Genomic DNA, 27,137 nt, shown 5'->3' with positions numbered 1-27,137 from the left:
TTCCTAACCCAGAAATTGAACCCAGGTCTCCTGACTTCCTGGCAGATTTTTTACCATCTGAGTCATCAAGGAAGACCATTATTTAATTATAACATATCTAAGTATAAATAAAAGCATAATATATTTATTTATAACACATTTATTCTTATAATACATTTTACATAGGTGCTAGAAGGGACATTTTATCAAAATTTTGAAACTCAGACAGAATTTGCATTTGCAGATACAGAAATAAAAGAATTTCAGATGGAGACCATGTGGTGAGAGAGCAGCCTGAGGACCCGGCCCTGTGAGCCTGGAGAGAATTGCCCACTTAGGCAAGAGGGGATCAGGAAGGAGGTGAGACCAGGAGGCCTCCTAAGCCCCTGTTGTGGGCCCAGCTTAGGGATCTACCTCCTAGGGAATCCGAACTGGTTTGGCTTATGTAAAAATATGTCCTTTGTTAGGGTTCCAGTCCCTCAGCGGGGCCTTATCTTAAGTCACATAAGAGAGAACAGGTGCCTGGTCTCCACTCTGTCCTGAGCCCAAGGATGGAGAGACTGATACTTCTGTGTGAGGAAGCTCCCAGTGAAGCCCCTGTGGGATCCTTTCTAGGATGTCTTAGTCACAGGCACTTTGTGGTGTTAACCAAAATTTCAGAAACCAAGGTTTGATTGAAATAGAGGCCTTCATCTGAGAGTTGTTAGGACTGAAGTTCCAGGACACAGATGTAAGAAGCAGTTGGGTTGTATTCCCTCGAGTACAAGCTGGAGGCATATCAAGGCAAAGAACCTGCAAGGTTATGTACATTGGTTGTGAGAATTAGGATTGGAGCTGGTAAGAAGTAAAAGTGCTTGTTAAGCAGAGAACGATTGGTTGGGGCTCCAAGTGATTACCTAACTGCAGGGGTGGGGGTGGGCAGGGGACTTCAAAACTACAAGGTTGACCCTAGAGCTGCTAGCAGATATACAGTTTCGAAAATAACTGGTGGTGTCTTTGAGTTCAATTCAGTTGAGAAAATTCAAGTTCTCAGTGATTCAGGGATGTGTCTGAAAACACATCAGAGATTTCCATCAGGTTCCACTTTGATTTTAAATCTGTCATCAGTGTGTAGGTGGGGAGTGGAGAGATTAGAGTTTTGGGGCCCTGTGTGAGCTTAATTTTCCTCAGTTACACCACTGCCTGCTTACAGACACTCAAAGTATGAGCAGATTGCCCATAGTCACTCAGTTCCTAAGCAAGACCCAGAAACTTGGCCAGGATTTTAGTCATTCAGCAGCTCAGCTGGGGACAGAGGCGATATTTGGAGATGTCATGGTGTGATAACCTGGAGGTGACAGTCAAGTGTGGGATGCAGATTTCCCAAACCTGTGTAAATTTAACAAGAATCAGAGTGGGAAAATTTCACGATCCTGTCCTTACAGATTTAGCACATTTTTATGAGGGAGGCGATCCCTTATGGAGTCGAGGAAGCTGGAGCAGGAGGAAGTGACAAGTGAGCTCTGAACTGGGCAGCACAGGAAAGTGAAGGCTTTGCTCGTACAACGGTGCTGGAGCCAGAGTGATCTGAAACTGCAGGAAGAGGGCAAGAAGGAGACTGCTGCAGAGAGCTTAATGTTGGGAGAAGCTGTAGCTGAGGGAGGGATACATCTTCATGCCAGGAAGAGCATTCCTAAAGGAGAGCCCTCAAAGAGAGGATGTTATTAGATCCCAGTACGGGTGGGAGGAGACTGGAGGAGCCTGGCTCATCATGTGGGCTGGGTGTTCAGAGGCTGACCCAGGGGAGGATTTAAGGGCGTTGTCCAGGGTGTTAGTAGTGACAATGAAAGTCATTTTCTTTAACCACAGCATCCTGAATGTGGAAAGTCTGGACTATTGCTAGTCTCATACCATGAAAAAAAAAAAAAAAAAAAAAGATGGAGAATTTCATATAAGTAAAGATACATGGCAAAATTAGGGATACATTATGGAGGAGCATAAATGCTTGCTTAAGTTACATGAACTTTATATAGTTCAAAATTCAGCACATTTAAGTGCCTACCAAGAATTCAACAGGAGCTAAGTTGAAAAATCTGTCAAACAAGGAGACATGATGAGTAATATGCTGGAAAACTGGAACATGATTTTTACTTGTAAAATAGTAATTTTATATTTTTCCCTTTTCAGGGACTCCTTCCACTTACCTTTCTGATATGACATGTGCTGTCTTGTATAATGTCCTTTCTTTTCCACTTTTTTTCTAATCTCTGTGTCAATACCGAACAATATTCAAAGATAAGAGATTAATTACTTGTGTATAGGAAAATAATGTTTTTTTCATTTAATAAACAGATAAACATCTCTTCTTCATTAAAAAACTTTATGAATTCACAAAATGATGCTTATTTATTGGTGTAGTTATAAAGAGAAAATATTCAGAATCTTTATATCTCCAAATGGCAGAAGTCTAGGTGATTTTTTTTTTGTCCCTCTTAGAAACCATATTTCTGAACTTTTGAAGGATGCCCGCCCTCTTCACTAATAAGTGCAGATGCCAAGGAAAAGGAAGATTGGGAATTAGAGGAGGGCTGCCTTCTTCCTCAAGCAATTGAACAGGCAACACATTGCTGGACTGAGTCTTTTATTTTTTCTCAGCATAACATGACAGGGATGAACAGCATTGGGGAGCTGGAAAACAGTAAAACATGAGCAACAAGGCAGCAGCTTCCCTACTCTGCACTGGTAGACTAAAAATTGGAAGAAAATCCAGTACAGTAATTTCTTAAGGAATGCAAGGTGCCACACAGAACTAAACTCTAATCTTTGATTGCTTCCTCAAGGGAAAGATGAAGCTTTTATGTTTTAAATGCATAGACTAGTATAACATGAAGTTGAAAGTAATCGTGGTTGTGCTAACTACACTTTTTTTTATTACTCTAAGTAGGAGAGAATAAAAAGCAGAGATGTTTCTTCAAAGTAACTGTTAAAAATTCTATACCATTAAAATGACTTTGGATATTTAGAAGAAAATAACTTATCTTTCACTTCATTGGTTAATATGTGTGATTAATTGTCTAGAGTTATTAGCTTCACCTTAATGAATTCATATTATGGTATATCAGATTGAAAACTATCATCACTTTGAAGAAAACTTACAAAATGGCTTATTTTTAAAGGGTGAGAAAATAACTCCCAAAAGCTTGTGTAAATGAGTGCATAGCAAAAACAGGTTTGTAAGCAACAAAGTAAAGCCAGGTGGGGAGTACTTATAACTATTTCCAGGCAAACATTTCCCAAATGTTATCTGGAGAATATAAAGGAGATTTTAGTTTGTGTTTAAGTTAAAACCTTATTTCAAAAACTTTCTTCTGCTGATGACTATATTAAAGGCACAGATAGTTTTCCTAATTTGAGGACCCATGATGACAGATTAACTAAGCATTGAAAACGATCATCATTGTCCTTTGCAATAATGTAAACTGACTTATGAAATCAACCTGTTTTAGGAAATATTAAATTTTTTCCTTTCAAGTCATGAAAATAGGAAAAAAATTAGTTGGAGAAAGTAGAGAGAAGACAGAATATTTTCTACCTTGCTTTCCTCATTCTTTTCCTTATCAAATGGGACCAGCCTAAGCATTCCTTATGTCCTTCTTCCAAATCTTGGATTGTCTGATATTAACATTCAGCTTGACCACCTGTGTGTGTAAATCTTAGGCTAGATAATCCCTGGCTAATACAGATTCTTTCCTTCCTATTGGTTACTCTAAAATGATATCACTAAGTTCAAACATAATCTTTTACAGTCCTTACTATATCAGAATGGTCTGAAAAATTTTGATTCCTCCATTTCTGACTGCTCAGCCACTGACATTCTATGGAGAAGGTGACACATAGATGTCTAAGCAAAGCATAAGAATGGAGACATGTTATCTGAGCAGTCACAGTGACCACAACAAATAAAACATACTGCAAAAATAGATAAAGTGTTTATTCTAATAATAGCTTAGATCCTAATTCCCCAAAGACCTTCTCCCTCGAAAAGGATTACTTTGGGAGCAAATACTCTGAAACAAACACTTTCTTACTTGTTCAAAAAAAAAGCTCAAACTCCATTAAATAATGGATTAGATTATAACCTAGAGGTAAGTAACAGTATAAAATCATATTTCTTTAAATTTAAACACTAACTATATTTTCCTATTCTTGTTGAACTGCTTATTTTAAAACCATAAGGAGTAAAACACTTCAAATGGCTTCCGAACTTTTTTTGAAATTCTTTCCACAAATAAAATAGCATGAAATGCAACACAGGCAGTTCCTACAACATCATCAGGAATATAAAAATATACAAAATTCCACAAGGTGTCATTTTATCTTTCAAATAATAATGCTGCTCATTTAAGGACTGACATATTAAGGTTTTGATATAATGCATTTCAATTCTTGGTCTGTTTTTATTAGCAAAGTCGAAATAATATATAAGTTTTCATCAATTATAAGGGTGCTGGCACCTTACAACATGCTGACAGCAATTGTAAAGAAAGCAAAGCAGAAACAAACTCATGAGCTATTTGCTAATAAGAATAATTGGCTTGATACATCATGGTGAAATAATTTATAAATAAATGCAATTTCTTAGATATAAATTATGATGTATAATTCTTAATGTTTTACTAGGATTATCATAGGGCTTCCCTGGTGGCTCAATGGTACAGAATCCGCCTGCCAATGTAGGAGACACAGGTTCAATCCCTGGGTCCGGAAGTCCCCTGGAGAAGGAAATGGCAACCCACTTCAGTATTTTTGCCTGAGAAATTCTATGGACAGAATAATCAAGCCAATTATTCTTATTAGCAAATAGCTCATGAGTTTGTTTCTGCTTTGCTTTCTTTACAATTGCTGTCAGCATGTTGTAAGGTGCCAGCACCCTTATAATTGATGAAAACTTATATATTATTTCGACTTTGCTAATAAAAACAGACCAAGAATGGACAGAAAATCTATAGATCCTGGTGGGCTATAGTCCACAGGATCACAAAGGAGTTGGACATGACTCAGCAACGAAGCAACAACATGATCAGAGAGCTTATGGTATAGTCTTATCTATGCATTTCCCGTGTATACGTAAATATCATCTCCCTAGGAAGAAATAATTTTATAAATCCTTAAGTCTTCAAGAACAAGGCAGTTTAACTTAATGAAGAGAGTCCATGTTTGTATAAAAGGTGCTAGGGGAGGAAAAAAACAACAACACACAGACCAGTTTCTTTATTATTTCTAAAACAAAAAGTTAATAGAGAAGTGATAGATCTTCAAATAATTTGATAATTTGGACTAATACTTTGACCTAATCAACACATAGTTACAAAATTTAGACATTGGCCACCCACATTTTGATGAATTTGCCAATCAATGGCAGGAGTTGAGACAAAGTAAGAGATAGAGAAGACATTATGAATGACGAACATAGAAAATAAAGCTGGATTTCATTTTAAGGAGTTGAATGAAAGGAGATGGCATTAGCATGTGAAATTGATGTGCTTTCCTTTGCTCTATAAAATCTTTTTCTACCCACAAAAAAGTTTGGGGTCCTTTGGTGCATGAATATTTTGAGTCCTAACTGAACTTTTGTTATCATCTTAACTGATTTGTTCAGTCTCCCATTTTCCTTTTGCCAAAACTAAAGAAAATATAATATCGTGGTTAATGGTTAGCATCACAAACTTCAAACATCATTAATAATAGCATTTATTTTGACTCTGTATAGCTCAGACATTAATATTAAAACCTGTTAGACCATTTATATATTGAACTAGTACAGCTTTTACCCAGAGGTTGTTGAAATGATTCAGCGGATTTATAGCAAGAAAATTCTCTGACACTGGGAGGTTATAAACTAATAGAGGGATATAGGGAATGAAAACAGCTCAACTTGTATTCAGGTATAGGACCTCTGGGAGTTTGCTCAGACACATTCTTGTGTGGCATATGACTAACATGGACTGGATAATTTTCCAGGGTTTCCTGAATGGCTCTCTCCTGTAGGAATAAGTGTTAAATTGTACTTCTGCATCAAACCCAGGGTTGTGATAATACAGACACATTTGATATCTTTGATACCTTTTTTTCTATTTACTTTTACATAATTTTCTAATAACTACTCCATTTTAAAAATAAAAGCACTCAGATATCATTCAAAAGCATTAGTGGTTTGGATTTTCAGTAGAAATGTGTCTTTAAGCAGATCTTAGAGTAGATATCAGGTTCAAAAATCACTGTAATTTAAGTCTCTCTACGTTGGTTGTCTCAGAAATACTAGGAAATGGAAACCCAGATATCTATTAAATAAAATATCATTGTGCTATAGTTTTGCCTTTTAAAGTCTTCATAATCATTGTAAAAGAAACTGGGTTACTCATAATGAGAACTGAGACAAGATCTGACTATCATTATTAGGTGCTTTGTTTTAGCCTTTTTTACCTGAAAGGAAAATGAATATTAGAATAGAATAGCAAAATATATATTGCTAAGATGATTTTCAACCCTCAGAAATCACAGCTACTATTTCAGGAAGCTGACAAAAGAAAAGGACAAAATAGCCATGAATACATGGTGATTTATAAGTTATAAGTACCCAGAGAAATAGAGGCTTCCCAAGTGGCTCAAGGGTAATGAATTCATCTGCCATGCAGGAGACCCAAATTTGCTCCCTAGGTCTGGAAGAGACCAAACCTGGGTTGGGAGGATCCCCAGAGGAGAAAATAGCATTTTTGCCTCAAAAATAGTATTCTTGCCTCAAAAATCCCATGGACAGAGGAGCCTGGCAGGCTACCGTACTTGGGATCACAAAAGAGGGGGACACAATTTAGGGGTAAACAACAACAATCCAGAGAAATAAGCCTTGTTATTACAGAATTCTATACGATATACTTAAAACACATATATTTGCTCACTCTAGGGCTGGAATCTTCATTATAACTGTAATGGAGAATTCTCCAAAACAAAATTTAAAAGCATATCTGAAAATTTTTGAAATATTTTTTTATTTCAGAGCTCTTACCAAGAATGTCTAAGTGCTTTATTAAACTGAGAACTGTATGCATTGTCTACAAATTCATTTACAACTCGCTATAAAGCTTATTTAGTGACTCATTTTATAAATATCCACTTCCTCCTCACTAAAATATCTGTCCGAACCTCTATCCTGTTGATGGAGAAAGTAACAGGTTCTGCTCTGGTATCAATTAAATTCTGAGAAGCTAACAGTGTTCTTGTCTATTTGGCTTTTTTGACAAGATTTATATAAAATACCCTTTATTTCATGAGCTTTGTTTTTGCAACAACTTTTTTTTTTTAAATAAAAATTTTAAGTATTGTCTTCTTCAAATGAACTCTATGGAAAAAAACTTTCTCCCAGAATATTCTAAAATATTTACTGCTTGCCTTGTAAAATAACAAAAAGGGGGCAATATGATGCCAGTCTCTCCATGTTTCCCACCTCTCCTTACAAGGAGTGATTGCAAGATTCAGCAGCTAAGTTTATACTTAGGGACTTTGTTTTAGAAACCCAAGCAGAAACTATTTCCTGCATTGTGTAATTCCTTGATGCTCCTTGAGTAATATCTTTTAACTTTTAGTGGATACAGCTCTAAATGTAGGACTACCCATGCTTATTAATATGGGAATACAAATTAAGGTAGGATCCCCATACAATGCTGTTTTTTTTTTTTCTTTAGCCTGTAAGACATGTTTCAGTAGGTATGATCTTTTAGGTTTGACCTTATAGTTGCATATACAATCTTGATGTAAGTATTCCTGTATCTCAGATGTTTTTCTTTGATGAAAAATGCAGTTTGAAGAAGAAAAATGCTAAAGTACAAGGCTCCCAAGTAGATTATAATTTAATAGAAAATTTTAAATCTAGTGTAATGCTCCTCACACCAAAGTCAGTGTTACCTAAGAGTTGGAAATGCAGGCTTCCAACCATATTGGATGAAATCTTTGGAAGTTGGGCTCAGGAATCTGCATTTTAAGAAGTTCCCCTGAAGTTTATATGCACTTTCATGTTTGGGAAATATTGCCTTAATGGACATGTAATGAATTCTAAATTAAATTATATTAATAAATTTCCCATAATATTTGTATAATAAAACATTTTATTATCTTTAACTGATCTATTATGCATATCACAACATAGGATACATGGATATATATATATATATATATACACACACATACACACATAATAGTTAATATGTATATATATGCATATAATATGTATAGGATATATTGTAAACACACTATGTATAATGTGTATACTATAGCATGCTCAGTGGCTAGTCATGCTCGAGTCTTTGAGACCTCATGGACTGTAACTCTCCTGGTTCTTCTGTCCATGGGATTTCCCCGGGCAAGAATCTTGGAGTGCGTTGCCATTTCCTTCTCAAGGGATCTTCCCTACTCAGGGATCAAATCTACATCTCCTTCATTGGTAGACAAATTATTTACCACTGAGACACCAGAAAAGCCCTATAGCATATATACTACCAATATTCAAAATACATACCCTTTTACTAAAAATAATCTAAAATGCTGAGGTTCTGAAAAAGAAAGTAAATGACTTAAAACTGTTAATCTAAACTGTATAACTCTAAGCTTTCCAGCTGCTCTTCAAGTGAATTAACAGTAATATTTCAGTCTCTCCATGTTCTGCAAGCAAGTCTTCTTTAGTCTCTCCATTTTCTGCAGGCAAGTCTTCTTTAGTCGCTTGGTTGGCCACTTCCGCCTGTTTTCCCTTTGCTCCTCTTTTCCCTTTTTTTGCACTTTTTTGTCTGAAGATTTATCCTTTCCCGCCGCCTTTTTTGGCTTCCTTTCCACTTTTTGCAGGAGGCGGTTTAGCTGACAACCTCGGCGATCTCCTCTTGGGCTCCTCCTTCGCCGCCCCCTCGGCGGAGCTGACCTTCCTCTTGGGCATCGTGGCGGCGGGGCGGGCGAGAGCCGGGCGCCCGAGGGCCGCGGCGCGCCGAGAGCCTTCGCGAAGCTGCGTAGCTTGACCGCTGCCGCTCCTCCCGCCGCTGGGACCCGCCAGAACGAGGATAGCCCAGCCTCTGATGAAGCAGAAGAGAAAGAAGCCAAGTCTGATTAATAACCACACACTCAGTCCTGTCAGCGGTCCCTGTTTCCCTTCTTGTACAATCCAGAGGAATATTTTTATCAACTATTTTTGTAAATGCAAGTTTTTTAGTAGCTCCAGAAACATTTTTATAAAGAAGGGAATCCCACCTCATCCCATTTTTTAAGTGTAAATGCTTTAAGAGGTGAAATCATTTGCTGGTTGTTTATTTTTTGGTACAACCAGAAAATAGTGGGATATTGGATACGGGAGGCTTTGATTGTCTTGGGTGTCAGCTTAACATTCCATAGATGTGGGGTAGCTTTTATATCCTATAATACAAAAGTGTACTAAACGGCAGTTTGGAGTCAGTTGTGCATTTAATGTCTTGAACACTTTAAATTACTTCTCTTCCCATATTGTTTTGGTAGAATTATTTCCTACAGAAAACCACTTTTTGATCTTGGCTCTCCTGGTCAGAATTTTGTGCACTATACTATAACATCTTTGGTCGTGGTAGTCCAGTTTTCCTAGTAACTTGGTTAATGTGCTGTGAACATTGACACTTTGGGTATGTAGTGTATATGATATTGAATTGTGAATCAGGGGGACTTATGATGTAACAGCATGCCAATATTTGAAGATATTGGTACTTGATATCTTGTTAAGGAAAGTTTGCTCCAAATTTTAAGCTGGAAAGTCACTGGAATAACTGTTAAGAATCACAACTACATGATGTTTTAGATTTCTGGTACATATGTAAAGAATTATGTACAAATTGAAATGTCTGTGTAGTGATCCTCAAAACAACCAATAAAATCTCAGTTATAAAAGAAAAAAAAACAGTAATATTTCAGTTGAAATATCAACGGAAAAATACAAATAAATCTTGTTCAAGTAAGTAGTCATTGGTTTGTTACATGTGTGTGCTATAGGGGATAACATGGAAGTAAAAAGCAAAACATGTTTATCATAATAAATGCAATTTATGTTAGTTGAATGTGTTGTGAAGACATGTCACATTCCATATTCATTACAATTCAAAAGTTAAATCATGATGAGTTAATGGATAAGAAATATCTTAGTTAATAATGAAGTATTAATTTAATGTTTTCTATCTTTCAAATTCTTTTCTTTTACCTTTTGTTATTAGAATGGAAGCTTTTTGAAGGAAAATAATTTCCCAGATTATAAATTTTACAAAAACAGATATCAGGTCATGCTTGTCCTTAAAATTATTTCTAAAACTAAACACAGGGCCTAAAGCATAGAAAATTCTAAGCTGGTATTGACTATATGACTATAACCAAATTTGCTTCTGTGTGGAATTATATTTAAAGAGTGTCTTGTGTATTTGAAGAGTATCTTGCAAAATACTAATTGTTGAATACATATCTGTTGATTTGAATTGAGTTTAATGTGTACTATCCTACTTGAGAGGAAATGAATCAATAGTAAAATTCATCAGTAGATGGCTCAGTACGTACATAGTACTTATACTCTAGAGATGGTACATGCATGTAAGACATTGCATAATGTTACTTCATGAGATAAACATTATTACATTGACTAACTTTCTATTGTGGTTGTTGCATAAACACATATTTATATGTGTGCATGTTCAGTTATTCAGTTGTGTCCTACTCTTTCTGAGCCCATGGACTGTAGCCTGCCAGGATCCTCTTGTCCATATAATTTTTCAGGTAAGAATACTGGAGTGGGTTGCCATTTTCCTCCTCTGGGACTCTTCCCAACCCAGGGATCAAACCTGCATCTCTTGTGTTTCCTGCATTGGCAACCAGATTCTTTATCACTAGCACCACCTGGAAAGCCCTATGACTTCATGCCAATTTGTGTGCATATACGCATATCCAGATGGAATGCAATACACATATCCAGATGGAATGCATGAAGACCCACTTTCATTTTAATTGATTTTCCAAACCCCAAAAAGTTACATGAAATGAAGCAGACTCAGGTAAGAGTAAATTGCTTTCCTATAACAATTTTTGTTTTTTGAGAATACCATTCATGTATGGGACTTGAAATGATGTCTAAAAATAAACTTGATTTAGTTAATAGATTTTGGTTTATCAAATTATTGAGAGTGATGAATGATACAATTTGAGAATACTTGTAAAATTAAATAAAATTCAATATGTGACTTAAAACACAGTTCCAAAATAGAATCACATTTAAGTTAGTTTGCTGTATTTTCTGCTTATAGAACAAACACATAAAGAAACTGGAGCAGAAAATCAGTCATATTAAATTTACTACCATCGGAAAAAACCGAGGTAAGCTAAAAAAAGTACCTTAGCTTTTTATGCAGGTAAGTTACATAGGTTAACAGAGGCAAGTAAAAATTATTGCCAGTTTTAGCAAAATCTTTCACTCAAATGGGAGCTTAAAGATAGTTTATATATCTATAGTAATTTACATAAATGTTACATTTATTTTCTCATGTCAAAAAATAAATGAACTTTCACAGTTAATATCTCTTCTACGTCAATTGTTACTCCTAACATTACACGATTTATCTAAATGTTAATGATATTTGCAATCTAATTGTTAAAGAACATAGCATAATTTGAATTTTTTCAATTTTCTTTAGTTTTTCTTTCTTTTTAAAATTAATTTATTTAGTTTAATTGGAGGCTAATTACTTTACAATATTGTGGTGGTTTTTGCCACACATCGACATGAATCAGCCATAGGTATACATGTGTCCCACCATCCTGAACACCCCTCCCATATTCCTCCCTACCCCATCCCTCTGTGTTGCCCCATAGCATCACTTTTGAGTGCCCTGGCTTCATACATCAAACCTGCACTGGTCATCTATTTTACACATGGTAATTAATATGCATGTTTCAATGCCATTCTCACACATCATCCCACCCTCACCTTCTCCCACATAGTTCAAAACTCTGTTCTTTACATCTGTGTCTCTTTTGCTGTCTTGTGTGTAGGGTCATTGTTACTGTCTTTCTAAATTCCATATATATGCATTAATATACTATATCGGTGTTTCTGATCCTTTATACATTAATAAGTATCAAGATTATAACTCAGAGGCCACATTGTTTCATTTTATTCTGGATAAGCATGTCACCTTGTGTAGAAAGGTAGTGTTTAACTGCAAGTAGTGATTAAAAAGGAAATCATAGTAAATATTGGCTATACTGTTGTTGTTCAGTGGCTAGGTTGTGTCCAACTCTTTGCAATCCCATGGACTGCAGCACACCAGGCTCCTCTATCCTCCACTATCTCCCAGAGTTTGTTCAAATTCATGTCCACTGAGTCAGTGATTATATCTAAACCTCTCTTCCATTGCCATGGCATTAGCCATAGAATGTTACAACTCTTAAGAAGCAAATACCTCTAATAGTACAACTGGAAAGAGAGATAAAACATTGGTGCAGGGAACTCCAAAGAAACCTGACATTGGTGAGAAAGCCTTTGATCCATCAGTTCAGTTCAGTTCAGTCTCTCAGTAGTGGCTGATTCTTTGCGACCCCATGAATCGCAGCACGCCAGACTTCCCTGTCCATCACCAACTCTCGGAGTTTTCTCAAACTCATGTCCATCGAGTCGGAGATGCCATCCAGCCATCTCATCCTCTGTCATCCCCTCCCCCTTCCACCCTCAATCCCTCCCAGCATCAGGGTCTTTTCCAATGAGTCAGCTCTTCACATGAGGTGGCTAAAGTATTGGAGTTTCAGCTTCAGCGTCAGTCCTCCCAATGAACACCCAGGACTGATCTCCTTTAGGATGGACTGGTTGGATCTCCTTGCAATCCAAGGGACTCTCAAGAGCCTTCTCCAACACCACAGTTCAAAAGCATCAATTTTTTGGTGCTCAGCTTTCTTCACAGTCCAACTCTCACATCTATATATGACCACTGGAAAAACCATAGCCTTGACCAGATGGACCTTTGTTGGCAACATAATGTCTCTGCTTTTTAATATGCTGTCTAGGTTGGTCATAACTTTCCTTCCAAGGAGTAAGGGTCTTTTAATGTCATGGCTGCAATCACCATCTGCAGTGATTTTAGAGCCCCCAAAAATAAAGCCTGACACTGTTTCCACCATTTCCCCATCTAATTCCCATGAAGTGATGGGACCAGATGCCATGATCTTAGTTTTCTGAATGTTGAGTTTTAAGCCAACTTTTTCACTCTCCTCTTTCACTTTCATCAAGAAGCTTTTTATTTGCTGTTCCCTCTGTTCCATAAGGGTGGTGCCATCTGCATATCGAGGTTATTGAATTTCTCCCGGCCAATCTTTGATTCCAGCTTGCTGCTTCTTCCAGCCCAGTGTTTCTCATGATGTACTCTGCATATAAGTTAAATAAAGCAGGGTGACAATATACACCTTGACGTACTCCTTTTCCTATTTGGAACCAGTCTGTTGTTCCATGTCCAGTTCTAACTGTTGCTTCCTGACCTGCATACAGGTTTCTCAAGAGGCAGGTCAGGTGGTCTGGTATTCCCATCTCTTTCAGAATTTTCCACAGTTTATTGTGATCCACACAGTCAAAGGCTTTGGCATAGTCAATAAGCAGAAATAGATGTTTTTCTGGAACTCTCTTGCTTTTTCCATGATCCAGCAGATGTTGGCAATTTGATCTCTGGTTCCTCTGCCTTTTCTATTAACCAGCTTGAACCTCTGGAAGTTCACAGTTCATGTATTGCTGAAGGCTGGCTTGGAGAATTTTGAGCATTACTTTACTAGCGTGTGAGATGAGTGCAATTGTGTGGTAGTTTGAGCATTCTTTGGCATTGTCTTTTCTTTGAATTGGAATGAAAACTGACCTTTTCCAGTCCTGTGCCACTGCTGAGTTTTCCAATTTGCTGCATATTGAGTGCAACACTTTCACAGCATCATCTTTCAGGATTCGAAATAGCTCAAACTGAATTCCATCACCTCCCTAGCTATGTTCGTAGTGATACTTCTTAAGGCCCACTTGACTTCACATTCCAGAATGTCTGGCTTTAGGTGAGTGATCACACCATCGTGATTATCTGGGTCATGAAGATCTTTTTTGTACAGTTCTTCTGTGTATTCTTGCCACCTCTTCTTAATATCTTCTGCTTCTGTTAGGTCGCTACCATTTCTCTCCTTTATTGTGCCCATATTTGCATGAAATGTTCCCTTGGTATCACTAATTTTCTTGAAGAGATCTCAAGCCTTTCCCATTCTGTTGTTATCCTCTATTTTTTTGCATTGATCTCTGAGGAAGGCTTTCTTATTTCTCCTTGCTATTCTTTGGAACTCTGCATTCAAATGGGAATATCTTTCTTTTTCTCCTTTGCTTTTCACTTCTCTTCTTCTCTTCTTTGATCAATAGATCATCCTAATCTGAAACTCTCTCCAAGTAAAGTGAAAGCAAGTTGTTCAAAATGTCAATCTATTTTTAATTTAATCTATTTACATAGATATTCAATAATACAGTTCATTTTACCTTTGTGCAAAGTTATTTTACTATATGACTAGAATTGTGGAACTTAGATTAAAGTTTCTAAAAGGTAGTGTATAAAACATGTTTGATTGAATTTTGTTTTTCAGTCAACTTTTTTAAATGAAATACAGTTTCTGGTCTTACATTTAGATCTTTAATCCATTTTGAGTTTATTTTTGTGTATGGTGTTAGAAAGTGTTCTAGTTTCATTCTTTTACAGGTGGTTGACCAGTTTTCCCAGCACCACTTGTTAAAGAGGTTGTCTTTTTTCCATTGTATATCCTTGCCTCCTTTGGTGAAGATAAGGTGTCCATAGGTTCGTGGAATTTATGTGGGCTTTCTACCATTGATCTATATTTCTGTCTTTGTGCCAGTACCATACTGTCTTGATGACTGTGGCTTTGTAGTAGAGCCTGAAGTCAGGCAGGTTGATTCCTCCAGTTCCATTCTTCTTTCTCGAGATTACTTTGGCTATTCGAGGTTTTTTTGTATTTCCATACAAATTGTGAAATTATTTGTTCTAGTTCTGTGAAAAATACCGTTGGTAGCTTAATAGGGATTGCATTGAATCTATAGATTGCTTTGGGTAGTATAGCCTTTATGACAATATTGATTCTTCCAATCTATGAACACAGTATGTTTCTCCATCTGTTTGTGTCCTCTTTGAGGCACCTCATTTGTGGCACCGAAGAAACCAGATCTGAAGGAGACATATGCACCCCAATGCTCATCGCAGCACTGTTTATAATAGCCAGGACATGGAAGCAACATAGATGCCCATCAGCAGATGAATGGATAAGGAAGCTGTGGTACATATACACCATGGAATATTACTCAGCCATTAAAAAGAATTCATTTGAATCAGTTCTAATGAGATGGATGAAACTGAAGCCCATTATAAAGAGTGAAGTAAGCCAGAAAGATAAAGAAAATTACAGCATACTAACACATATATATGGAATTTAGAATGATGGTAATGATAACCCTATATGCAAAACAGAAAAAGAGACGCAGATGTACAGAACAGAATTTTGGACTCTGTGGGAGAAGGCGAGGGTGGGATGTTTCGAGAGAACAGCATCGAAACATGTATATTATCTATGGTGAAACAGATCACCAGCCCAGGTTGGATACATGAGACAAGTGCTCGGGCCTGGTGCACTGGGAAGAACCAGAGGGATCGGGTAGAGAGGGAAGTGGGAGGGGGGATTGGGATGGGGAATACATGTAACTCCATGGCTGATTCATGTCAATGTATGACAAAACCCACTACAATATTGTAAAGTAATTAGCCTCCAAGTAATACAAATAAATGAAAAGAAAAAAAAAAAAGAAATTGAAAAAAAATATTAGAATAGGAAAAAAAATGAAATACATACTAACTTGGGTGGATATTGAATTCAAATAATCTAAAATTGATGTGACCTACAAATGTTATTCAGCAATATATGATACTTCTTAGAAAACCATCCTCCTCTAAACTTAAGGAGAAAATATGGCTAGAGGTAGTTGACAATTTTCTCATACTGATTATCTCTATTACTTTCAATATTTCCCCTAAATGATCCTGGCATTAGTTGCCACAATATAAATAATGATAATTGGATTAAAATGACTTTACACTGAAAATTCTATAAAATTATTAAGTATATATTATTCATACCCTATTTGGTGGATAAAATGATCCAAGACCCCATCCCTCTGCTATATCTCTTGAGGAAAGAATATTGTATAGTTTTCATAAAATGTATATACAGTGTTAGTCACTCCATTGTGTCTCTTTGTGACCCCACGTACTATAGCCCACAAGGCTCCTCTGTCCATGGAATTCTCCAGGCAGAAATACTGGAGTGGGTTGCCATTTCTTTCTCCAGGGGATCTTCCTGACCCAGGGATTGAACCTGGCTCTCCTGTATTGTAGGCAGACTCTTTACCAACTGAGCCACCAGGGATGCCCTGTATATACAGAGATCATAGAAATATTCAGGAATATAAATGGTAAATTTTGGGATGCAATATGTTATAATGCTCAGGCCCAATAAACTAGCAATGCAAGAACAACTGAAGCTAGTAGTCATCCTGTAGGGCCCAAATCTAAAGACATTTGGCTTATCATCAAAGCTACTTAGGCAGTAAGGAGACTAGGACAAATACATTTACTGAATAAGAATTGATGTGTATAAATTTAGTTCAAGGTTAATGATTTAAAAGAAGGTATATTCTGAAATGATGTGATGTCTCTCAAGTTATCTGGAGTCGTCTTCTTCTTTTTTTTTTTTTTTTTTTTTTTGGAGTCGTCTTCTAATTAACCTGATCCAGCTTCCCAGAGAGGAAGAAACATATTAAGTCAAATGTCTAGTGAAATATTTGAATCTCAAATAAGAATAAAAAAACATAAGGCCAAGGTTGGTGCTCAATATTGGCTAAATAAGGCCCCCTCTTATATTTGTCTGGGGCAACCATTGGAGCTGAGCTTGCCAACAGAGATAAGACAGAAAGAGAAGAGACAAGAAAACAATAGTAGAAAAGCCTGTACCCAGGAGAAAGTATAGAAACTTAGTAACTGGGAAACCTTCAGTGAGTCTTTCTGGGGAAAATGAAAACAGAGCCACAAGGTAGAAGAGGAATTTCAAGAGAACTTTTGAGATATTGCAAAAACTTGAGTAATAAAAATGAAAGCAAAAATTTAGGAACACTATTTTCTTTCATTCTAATAACAATCCATGGAGAGTAAGAGGCACTATAGCATTGAAGACATGCTCTAGACTGCAGTCAGATAAACCTGAGTTCTAATACTGGCTCCACCCCTTACTCCTATATGATTTCAGAAGCTCTTTACTTGAAAAATATGGATAATGACAGCTACTTAATAACAATTTCATAATGCTTGAATTTGATAATATAAGCAGAAAATATTAAATTATTGCTACTACTGTAAATATCACTGATGCCATTTCTTTTATTAAATTGAGAAGTAAAACAATCAACATTCTCTAGACAAGAAAATCACATTTCAAAGGACATCCAGATTGTTTAAATACCATATGTATTTTCTAAGTCCTAGTCAGTAAGGTTCATTTCAAGGCACATTCTCCCACCCTAGTAACATTAATCTTAAGTTTTCAGATCAATAAAAATACTAACTAGATACATGTACCTTTTCTAGGATGATTGCCATAATAATGCCACAAATTTCTTTGCTGCTTGTTGTCTAAATTAGTGATCAGTGACTTAAGCAAAATTAGGAAACTTGGGCCAAAATATTACATTTCTTGATTTTGCTCAAAAATTCCCTTACAGAGAATCAACAAATTATTTGGAGAGAGAAAAAAAGAATAACAAGAGGAAGCCACAGCTGAGATATCTAGTTGAGACAGGTAAGACTGAGAAAGGAAGACCATGACTCTAAGTCTCCAAATCAGTGTTTAGTCTTATTTTTCTATATATTCAACTGCATATTTTCCATATGAACATGATTCCAAGAAAGTTGATATAGTATATTTAGATGCACTGGGATTAAAAGTATTATCTTAGCTTATAAAAACAAAGGCCATACTTACCTTGAAGCTTTAAAGCAAAATTATACAACCACAATAAAAAGATATTTTTTAGAAATGAGAAAAATGATGGGGAAGATCAGAGGCCACACTCCAGTATATTTTTCTACTTGTAGTTTGTGTTCTCACTTCTGGGACAAACACCTCCTTTACTCTGTCTCAAACATTGCAAAGTAGAACTTTCACTACAGCTTTACACCTGAGGAAATTCAGTCTGAGACTAACTTAGCTCATAAGTGGTTGAGGTAGTATCTCAACTCAAGTTCACCAGACCTCAAAGCTGATGCCCTTTCCACTATTAATGATGCCTGTATGTTCAAAGAGCAAGAATGATTATATTTTCACAAACTGGAGGGGACAATATATTATTTAAAAAAAAAAAGTTTTAGTGTTTTTAAGAATACACCTACTTGCAAAGTTCATTCTTGTGATCTAAGCTTTAGTCTCCAGGAAATACACACATTCAGCATGAAAAATGTTTATTTTTATTTGTGAGTTATATTGCCGAAGCCTGAAGTGGTCCTGCCATTCCTTTTGGCCTCCTATCAGTTATAAAAATTCTTATTCATCTTTCAAAGTGAGGTTTAATATTGCCTCTCCTGTTAAACCTTATTTATTCAATCCCTATTTCTTCTCAACTGACAGAAAACACTAGATGCTTCTTCTGTGGCCCCCAAACACAGGGCATTCCAACATGACAGCGTTCCTTAAAAGAGTGTACTTGTTAACACTTCTTTCTTCCTCTATTAGGCTGTGACCTCTACAAGGGCAGGCGTGTTGGTTTATTCATGTCTCTGTATTTAGTGACTAACACTGAGCAGTACAAGAGTGTTTAATAAAGGCCTGCTAATGACTAAATGAATTTTTCCTGTTACACTTTTTGTTGCATAAAAGAAAATATTTAACTAATTCACTTGCACAGAGATAGAAGCCAAAAACGGATTTGAAGTTAGTGATGGTTCTTTCTCCTTTCCAGCTCCCACAAATGAAATGTACCTAAGAGAAATTTTACACTGAAGCTGAGTAAAAATAATTTTGGTTCTAGTAATCATTTTCCTAACATGGATCCTTCATTCTCTTTTTTCCCCCTAGTATCTCTAAAAAGAATAGAGAGCACAAACTTCTTAAGAATATCAAATTACTTTTATTTTTTAGAAACTGAAAATGCTTGGATACTAAATAGATAGTTTCATTATCTCCTTTTTAGAAGTACTCTAAATGTGAATTGCATCTGAGTCAGTCTATCTTTCCAGGAATGGAATTAGTTTTCCTCATATTTTCAGGGAATGTGATGCATAACATAGGTTACACATCAGAGTGTTCCCCAGAGATGACAGTTTTGATTCAGCATCCTACTGTTTCAAAAATACAGGCATATAATTACAAAATACTATTGGGCCAATAGGCTGGGAGCTGTTGCTATTTTGAAAGGGATCAAATTAAAATGTCTTTGGTAGAGATTAAAATCAACCACAGAATTTTTTTTCTTACAACACAGTCTTATTTCCACTTTTATGTATTAGATGTATTAAACTGAACCCTTCCTAATAAAACTGCCTCACATTAAGTAAAAAAGATATAAGTAAATAAATACATAGAATTTCCCTGGGTCCTTCAAATGCGATGTTCCTGTCAGTGATTCCTGTCTGTGTGTGCACGTGAAGTGGAAGAGATCAATCTTTAACCTCCAGTCCCTTCCACCCTGTGTGCACATGGAGATTGCTCTTTGATTTGCAGCTGCTATTTGCAGAGCTTGTCACTGTTTGCAACTCTGCTTCTTGGGCATACCTTAGGCCCAAATACTTAGCTCTAAAACTCTCCAGTTTCTGATGGCAGCAAGTCTGCCTGCTCTGTCTGCTCTGCCTGCAGTTTCCTCAGAATTGACTCATGACAAAGTGCTGGGAACACTTTTCATTTCTCATTTGTGTGCTGCCTGCTCCCATCTCCTTTCACATCACCATTCTCTTCTATTGGAACTAAGTTCGCCATAATTTTCACATTCAACTATGGGCATATTTTTCTTTCAAGGAGCAATCTTTCCATTTTGGTGTCATTACTTTGTGATGAGAATAATCATTTCTGTTTTGATATCATTGCTTATGAAAACTCTGTCCTGGCTTTTTTTTAAATCAGAAATCATCAGGGACTCAGGTGAAGTGTATCAGAAAGAATGGGCATAATATCAATTGTATTTCCAGATTTTACTTACTTGGTTTTAATTAGTTAATTAATAAGTTTTAATCAATAGGACTTCTACTATCTCTAAGGCACTTTGATAGATCTGGGGCTGTGAAAAAGTATAAGATTTAAGCTCTTTCCTATATTTATAAAAGTAATAATTTGAATATCAAACAAATGTTTCTTTATTATCTCAAAGCAGAAAATATCTCAGAAATGGAAACTGACACCCCCAAAAACCAGAAAAGCAAAATAGAAAGAAGTAGAATATAATCATGGAAAAGGCAATGGCACCCCACTCCAGTACTCTTGCCTGGAAAACCCGTGGATGGAGGAGCCTGGTAGGCTGCAGTCCATGGGGTCGCTGAGTCGGACACGACTGAGCGTCTTCACTTTCAATTTTCACTTTCATGCATTGGAGAAGGAAATGGCAACCCACTCCAGAGTTCTCGCCTGGAGAATCCTAGGGATAGGGGAGCCTGGTGGGCTGCCGTCTATGGGGTTGCAAGAGTCAGACACGACTGAAGCGACTTAGCAGCAGCAGCAGCAGAATATAATCAGGATCAAAGTTGTGAATTATAATTTTTCTTGAAATACACTCAAGACCTATCTCGCTACAATGTTCTATTGCAAAAATGTGTTATCATTTGGCTAAAGGATCGTGGGGATTCAGCATGAGAACTTACAAACTTGAACATTTATTTAAACTTTCAGTTTAATAAATACTTAAAATTATTTTTTAATTTATAGATATTAAACTAACTCATGCTGCCTACTCTGAACACAATTTGTGTTCTTTAATTGCCTGAAGAAAGTGATATTGAAGAGATATTGGATACACCACATATAATAATTTAGTCAGATCATAAGTAAAACTTGCTTACTTTGAAAGTTACACGCTAGATAAGAACAATAATCCTTCTTTAACTCATAAAAATTCTAGGAATGCAGTTTTAAGAAAATCTTGATTAGCAAATAAAATTGCTAAAAAATGACTGCCTTTAGTTTGTTATCAGTTTTGCTCAAATGATTACTTACTTTTTGTTTTAGCAACAAAAAGATAGTCATTTTCTATAAAATCAAAACCAGCAATCAGCAGATATATATCTATTCTTCTTTTTTTTAGATATATATCTATTCTTGTGCTAATAGTATTATAGAGAGAAAGTACCATGTCAGATTGAAAATTTTTATATTTTGGGATTAGTTTAAGTGAATCATCAAGAGATATTAACGCAGGTACCAAAAAGAAGTAGTGCTAAAAGATATAGCTTGAAATTTCTATGAAAAATAATTTTATTCTCAACAGTCAGAAAACTCTACAAACCATTCATATAAAGGAAAGCCAAATAAGCATATAATATTTCTTTTTTCTTGTTTATATGACAATCTATTACTTCATAGCACAGCAGTATATCTGGTTTATCACTTTGAAATTTAGTGCTAACTACCCTAGCAGTTCCCAGATGCCAGTGGAAATTATTTTCTGCTTGGAAAATATCAATATAAGGAGGAATATATATCTATTTCCTCCATTTCACTCTCAGTTATACAAAATATAGTGCCATAGGTCAACCATATCTTCCAGTTTTAAAGATGACTATATCCATTCTTCAGATTCAGAAAGAATGAATATTTGTGTCTATAATTAAATTACCTAAATAAAGTGAAGATTATTTTCAATATATAAACAGATGTATTTCACCATTCATAACATACTTTTGGGTCAAATGAGTAATTTGGTGACAGTCTACTATTATTTGCAAAGTACATGTTAGGTTTCAGAAATAGTCATTCAAGGTTTAAATTTTATATAAGACAATGTTTAATTGTTGAGAAATAAAGCACAAATTGACCTCACAGCATAATTATAAAAATGAGGTCTAACAAATTAGAATGAAAAGAACAAAAAGCTAATGTAGTAAACATTGTACTCGACTAGTCCTGTCATAAAAATATCAGTTCTGTGATTAAAATCGTATAGTAATACCCTCAATTCGTTGTTGAGGCTGCCCTAACATTACATTTTAGTGCGTTATTTTCCAATTAGCAATGTAATTATCTTCAGCGTTGATTGGATATCAGCTTCAAATTCAAAGACGGTATACCAGAGAAGCATTTTTACATTTCTTATATTTTTTGGTCCTTGAAAGTATGCAGGTTTGGTTTAAAAGCAGTAACAATTTCAGATAGGTTTAGGGGAAATATTCACATATATTTGATTTTTAAAATATTAAATAAAAGGCTGAAATGTACAAAGGATAATATAGAATAAACTCTGGGTTGGGAAGATCCTTTGGAGGAGTAAAGAGCAACCCAATCCAGTATTCTTGCCTGGAGAATTTCATAGACAGAGGAGCCTAGTGGGCTACAGTGCATGGGGTTGCAAACAGCTGGACACAACTGAGCTACTGAGAACACACACACATGAATCTAATATATTTATTTTAAATAAAATGTACTACTCCATTATATTAATATGCCATAAATTATTTACAGATTTCCAAATGTTATATCAATACATTGAGTTATACAATGAAATTATTTTTTATGTCTATTTTCACACAAGTGGATCTTCACTAGTATATATATTTGCTGTGTTCTTCAGTGTTCTATAAGCTCTTGAGTGGTACTGTAATATGAGATAACGCAGGTAGGAAATGCAAATCTATACTCACAGTACTTGCCAATTTAATGAAAGACAAAATCACTGTCTTTTCAAAGAGAAAATGAACCTATGTAATCAATCTGCTGGCCAATCTCACTGAATAATGGTGTCAGATCAAATCCCAGCTACATTCTATGGTGCTGCTATTCAGATCCATCAGTGAAAGTAAATAGAAGATTCTTGGTGAAGTTAATTCCATTTTTCTGAGCCAATGCATAATCACATCTCTGCCCTCATGCTTCTGTATTGATGTACCTATTGCACTAGCACAGGTATGACTGAGGAGAGAGACTGATTGTCCTCCCCAGGACAAGTTCTATATCAAATGATAAATGAGTTAGAGTTAGACTTCCAAAAGATAAATGCTGCCACTGCAGTCTAAAAAGGTCCACAAAAAGTACTAAAACCAAACAGAATATTTTTTAAAGGTATAAGGTTTAAGACTCAAATAACTTTACTTTACTCCAGAGGATAAATTTGCTTTACTCTAGACATTGTCTCAGCAACACCTATACTATTGAATTTTACTTATTTAGCAGATGTCTAAATCATTGAAAGGTTTATTTCACAGCTTCTGACATGTGTGTTTGTTACTAAGGCACCTAGATGATTTTCTACTTCCTGCTTGGCAGGTCCAATTAGCATTATGTCAAAAATGTTCTGGGTCAGTTGAGGCTTTACTGAATACTAATACAATTAAAGTATCTGCAGGAGATCAGGAGAGTTAACATGACCCACAGGCAAAACAATGCATGTATATGTCTGTCCTTGTCACATGAAAACAAAGAGATTTTCATCCTGCTTATTATTGAAATACAACAGAACACATATGCAAAATCAATAATTCATGACAATTGACATAGACTGGGCTGATTTTATCAAATAAAAGAGTGGTGGTCTCCCCAACAGTATATTACTTATTGTCTTAGAGATAGAAAGTGTTGTCGGGCCCTTCAGTAGAATAAAGGCAAATGATGGGTTTTCAGGTCAAATACATTGAAATATTTTGAAAAAGCAACCTCCCTTAGTCTTCTGCCTCTTCCTAATGAAATGTCAAATAAGTTCCAGGAACTCAATCATATTGATATAAAGTCATGATTACTTATATGCCTTAAAGAATACAGATAAATTACTAGAACCAAGTTCACATACTTTATTACTTATTTTTTATTAGAACCATGAATCTGGGGGTAAATAATGACCTCTATATCTTTAAATCTTTCTTATACTGTAACCTACAATCTAATCCCACACAAGTTCTCATGATCCTCAACCATACTTTTTCAGAATCTGCAATTTGGGAGGCATATGCTATTTTCTTCTAGTCAGATTTCCCTACTCATACAGCTGAGACATCACTATGGTAATATTCAGAGCCATTAAAAAATGGTAAAAAGACAAGTATTTGGAAAAAATAAAAGGCAAAAAACTAATATCGTTTTGAGGTAACTATTTTAGAGAGTGAGTTTTTGTATGAGCTCAGGGCAAATTTGAAACTCATGATTCTGAGGCGTATGCACTTAAGTACATATACAAGACATTCCCTATTATATCCCAGATTTCCAGGACTGAGAAGAACTATACTAATGCATAGGACGTATATTGTTCAACATACTATACCTTTAAAAGTCTTTAGAAGATCAATGAATTCCTAAGAAAATGAAGCCTGTGTAACTTCATAGTAGCTTTGGGTGTCAAAAGTAGTTTAGGATGTATCCATTTTGCACTCCATCAGGACATGATGATAAAGCATTTCATTCATTTAAAAAAATATAAATACTAAAATAAGCTTCTTTAATTTTGCTTTTATTGCATGCATCCATGTAATTTTTTAGACCTATAATATGTCAGGTTTTTGTTCTCTCAAGAAAACTCTTATTAAGTTTTCATTATGAGCTTCATAAAAGAGCTCTCTGTACATATCATTAAGAAATACCCTAAAAGGTAATACTGAGAAAAGGAGAAAGCATTCATACTAGAAATGAAAAAGAAAAAAAAAAAAAAGCTTTGTATAGAATATTGATTCACAGTGAGAAATTTAAATTATGTACATTCAATATATGTTAATTGAAGTAGGAATGGATGTCTCTATCTTGTTAAATATTAAAATAAAAACATATCAGTATGCATCAATAAGATAGGCTAGCATATTAAAATTCTCAGACTGCCTAAATAAATAATATGCAAAAATGAAGCAATTTCAAAACTTAGGACAGAAACTTTATTCACTATATGTCTCAAATTCATAGGAGTAGTTCTGCTCTATTTCAGTTGATTTTTGTGTTTTTGCTGGTTTTGTTTTATGGTATAAAAGAATAAGAGTGTCACTGCAATGAAAGACACTATTCTGCTTGATAAGGAAAATAATAAAGAAGAGAAAAGGAAAAAAAAAAATAGGGCTTTCTTCAAAATTGGAGTGTTTTTTGTTAGAAAACAACTCTGTTCTAACCCCTGATCTCATGAAATACTACTGCATGCAGTAAAAATGGACCTCAAAATGCAGGACTGAACCATAGTCTCCTGGGCTTATTTAACAGACAGCATTCTCTTTATCTCTTCCTTTCTCACTTTTTGGGGGTCGCCTTTGATTTCACTGAAGAAAGATCTCCACAAGCTCTCTATGGAACTTCATTTACTCTGCTGCCAACTCATGTGGTCTCTCCTTTTTCTCTTGCCACTTCTGGGTGTAGTTTGCAGACTCTGCTGTGGTTTTATGGCAAGAGAGTGGAGTTTCTACTGGTTTCACTAAAACAGAAGAAACACGTTATTGTATAATATTACCTGAAAAGGGTAAAAGAAAGGAGAAGGTAAAGGGTTTTTCTAATCTTTTTCCCCCACTGCTGCACTGTGGTTAAGAAATATTTATTGAATATAAAAAGTGTTCAATAGATATAAATTAAGGGAAAAGATACATGTCCATAGTTCTCTCATCTAATCACTAAAAGATGACGTATGATTGTCACTCTAAGCCTGATATTGTATTAATGTCAAATGCCTTAATTTTTTCATATGTAAAAAAGGTTTCAAACACCTAAATATAAAACCCAACAACAGTCAATCAAAAACTCATTTATATTTTTACATATGAGATATAATTTCATATTATCTGATACACTCAATTTATAATTATGAAATTCCACTGGAAAAAATCTATAAAAGATTAGTTCAACTTCTCTTAATCAAAACTGTTCTTTGAGAAGATAAACAAAATTGACAAAATTTTAGCCAGACTCATGAAGAAAAAAAGAGAGAAGAATCAACCAACAAAATTGGAGATAAAAAAGGAGAGGTTACAACAGACAATGCAGAAATACAAAGACTTATAAGAGACTATTATGAACAACTATATGGCAATAAAATGGATAACCTAGAAGAAATGGACAGATTCTTAGAAAAGTTCAATCTTCCAAGGCTGAACCAGGAAGAAATAGAAATTATGAACACCCAATTACAGGCCCTGAAATTGCAGCTGTGATAAAAATTCCCCAAAAAACAAAAGCCCAGAATCAGATGGCTTCACAGGAGAATTCTATCAAATATTTAGACAAGAGCTAATGCCCATCCTTCTAAAACTGTTTCAAAAAATTGCAGAGGAAGGAGCACTTCCAAATTCATTCTACGAGGCCATCATCACCCTGATACCAAAACCAGAAAAAGACAACACAAAAAAAGAAAATACAGGCCAATATCACTGATGAACATAGGTGCGTAAATCCTCAACAAAATTTTAGCATCACATGAAAAAACTCATACAACATGATCAATTGCATTGCATTCCAGGGATGCAAGGATTCTTCAATATATGCAATCAATTAATGTGGTACACCCTATTAACAAATTGAAAGATAAAAACCATATAATCATCTCAGTAGAAGCAGAAAAAGCCTTCAACAAAATTCAGCAACAATTTACAATTAAAACTCTTCAAAAAATGGACATAGAAGGAAACTACCTTAACTTAGTAAAGGTCATATTTAATAAGCCTACAATAAACATCATTCTCAATGGTGAAAAACTGAAAGTATTCCTTCTAAGATCAGGAACAAAACAAGAATGTCCACTTTCACCACTATTATTCAACATAGTTCTGGAAGTCCTAGCTACAGCAATCATAGAAGAAAAAGAAATAAAAAGAATCCAAATCAGAAAAGAAGAAGTAAAGCTCTCACTGTTTGCAGATGGCATGATACTCTACAAA

Source organism: Cervus canadensis, chromosome 9 (genome assembly GCF_019320065.1).
Source record: "Cervus canadensis isolate Bull #8, Minnesota chromosome 9, ASM1932006v1, whole genome shotgun sequence".
Lineage (NCBI taxonomy): Eukaryota > Metazoa > Chordata > Mammalia > Artiodactyla > Cervidae > Cervus > Cervus canadensis.
This window is presented reverse-complemented; position numbering follows the sequence as displayed.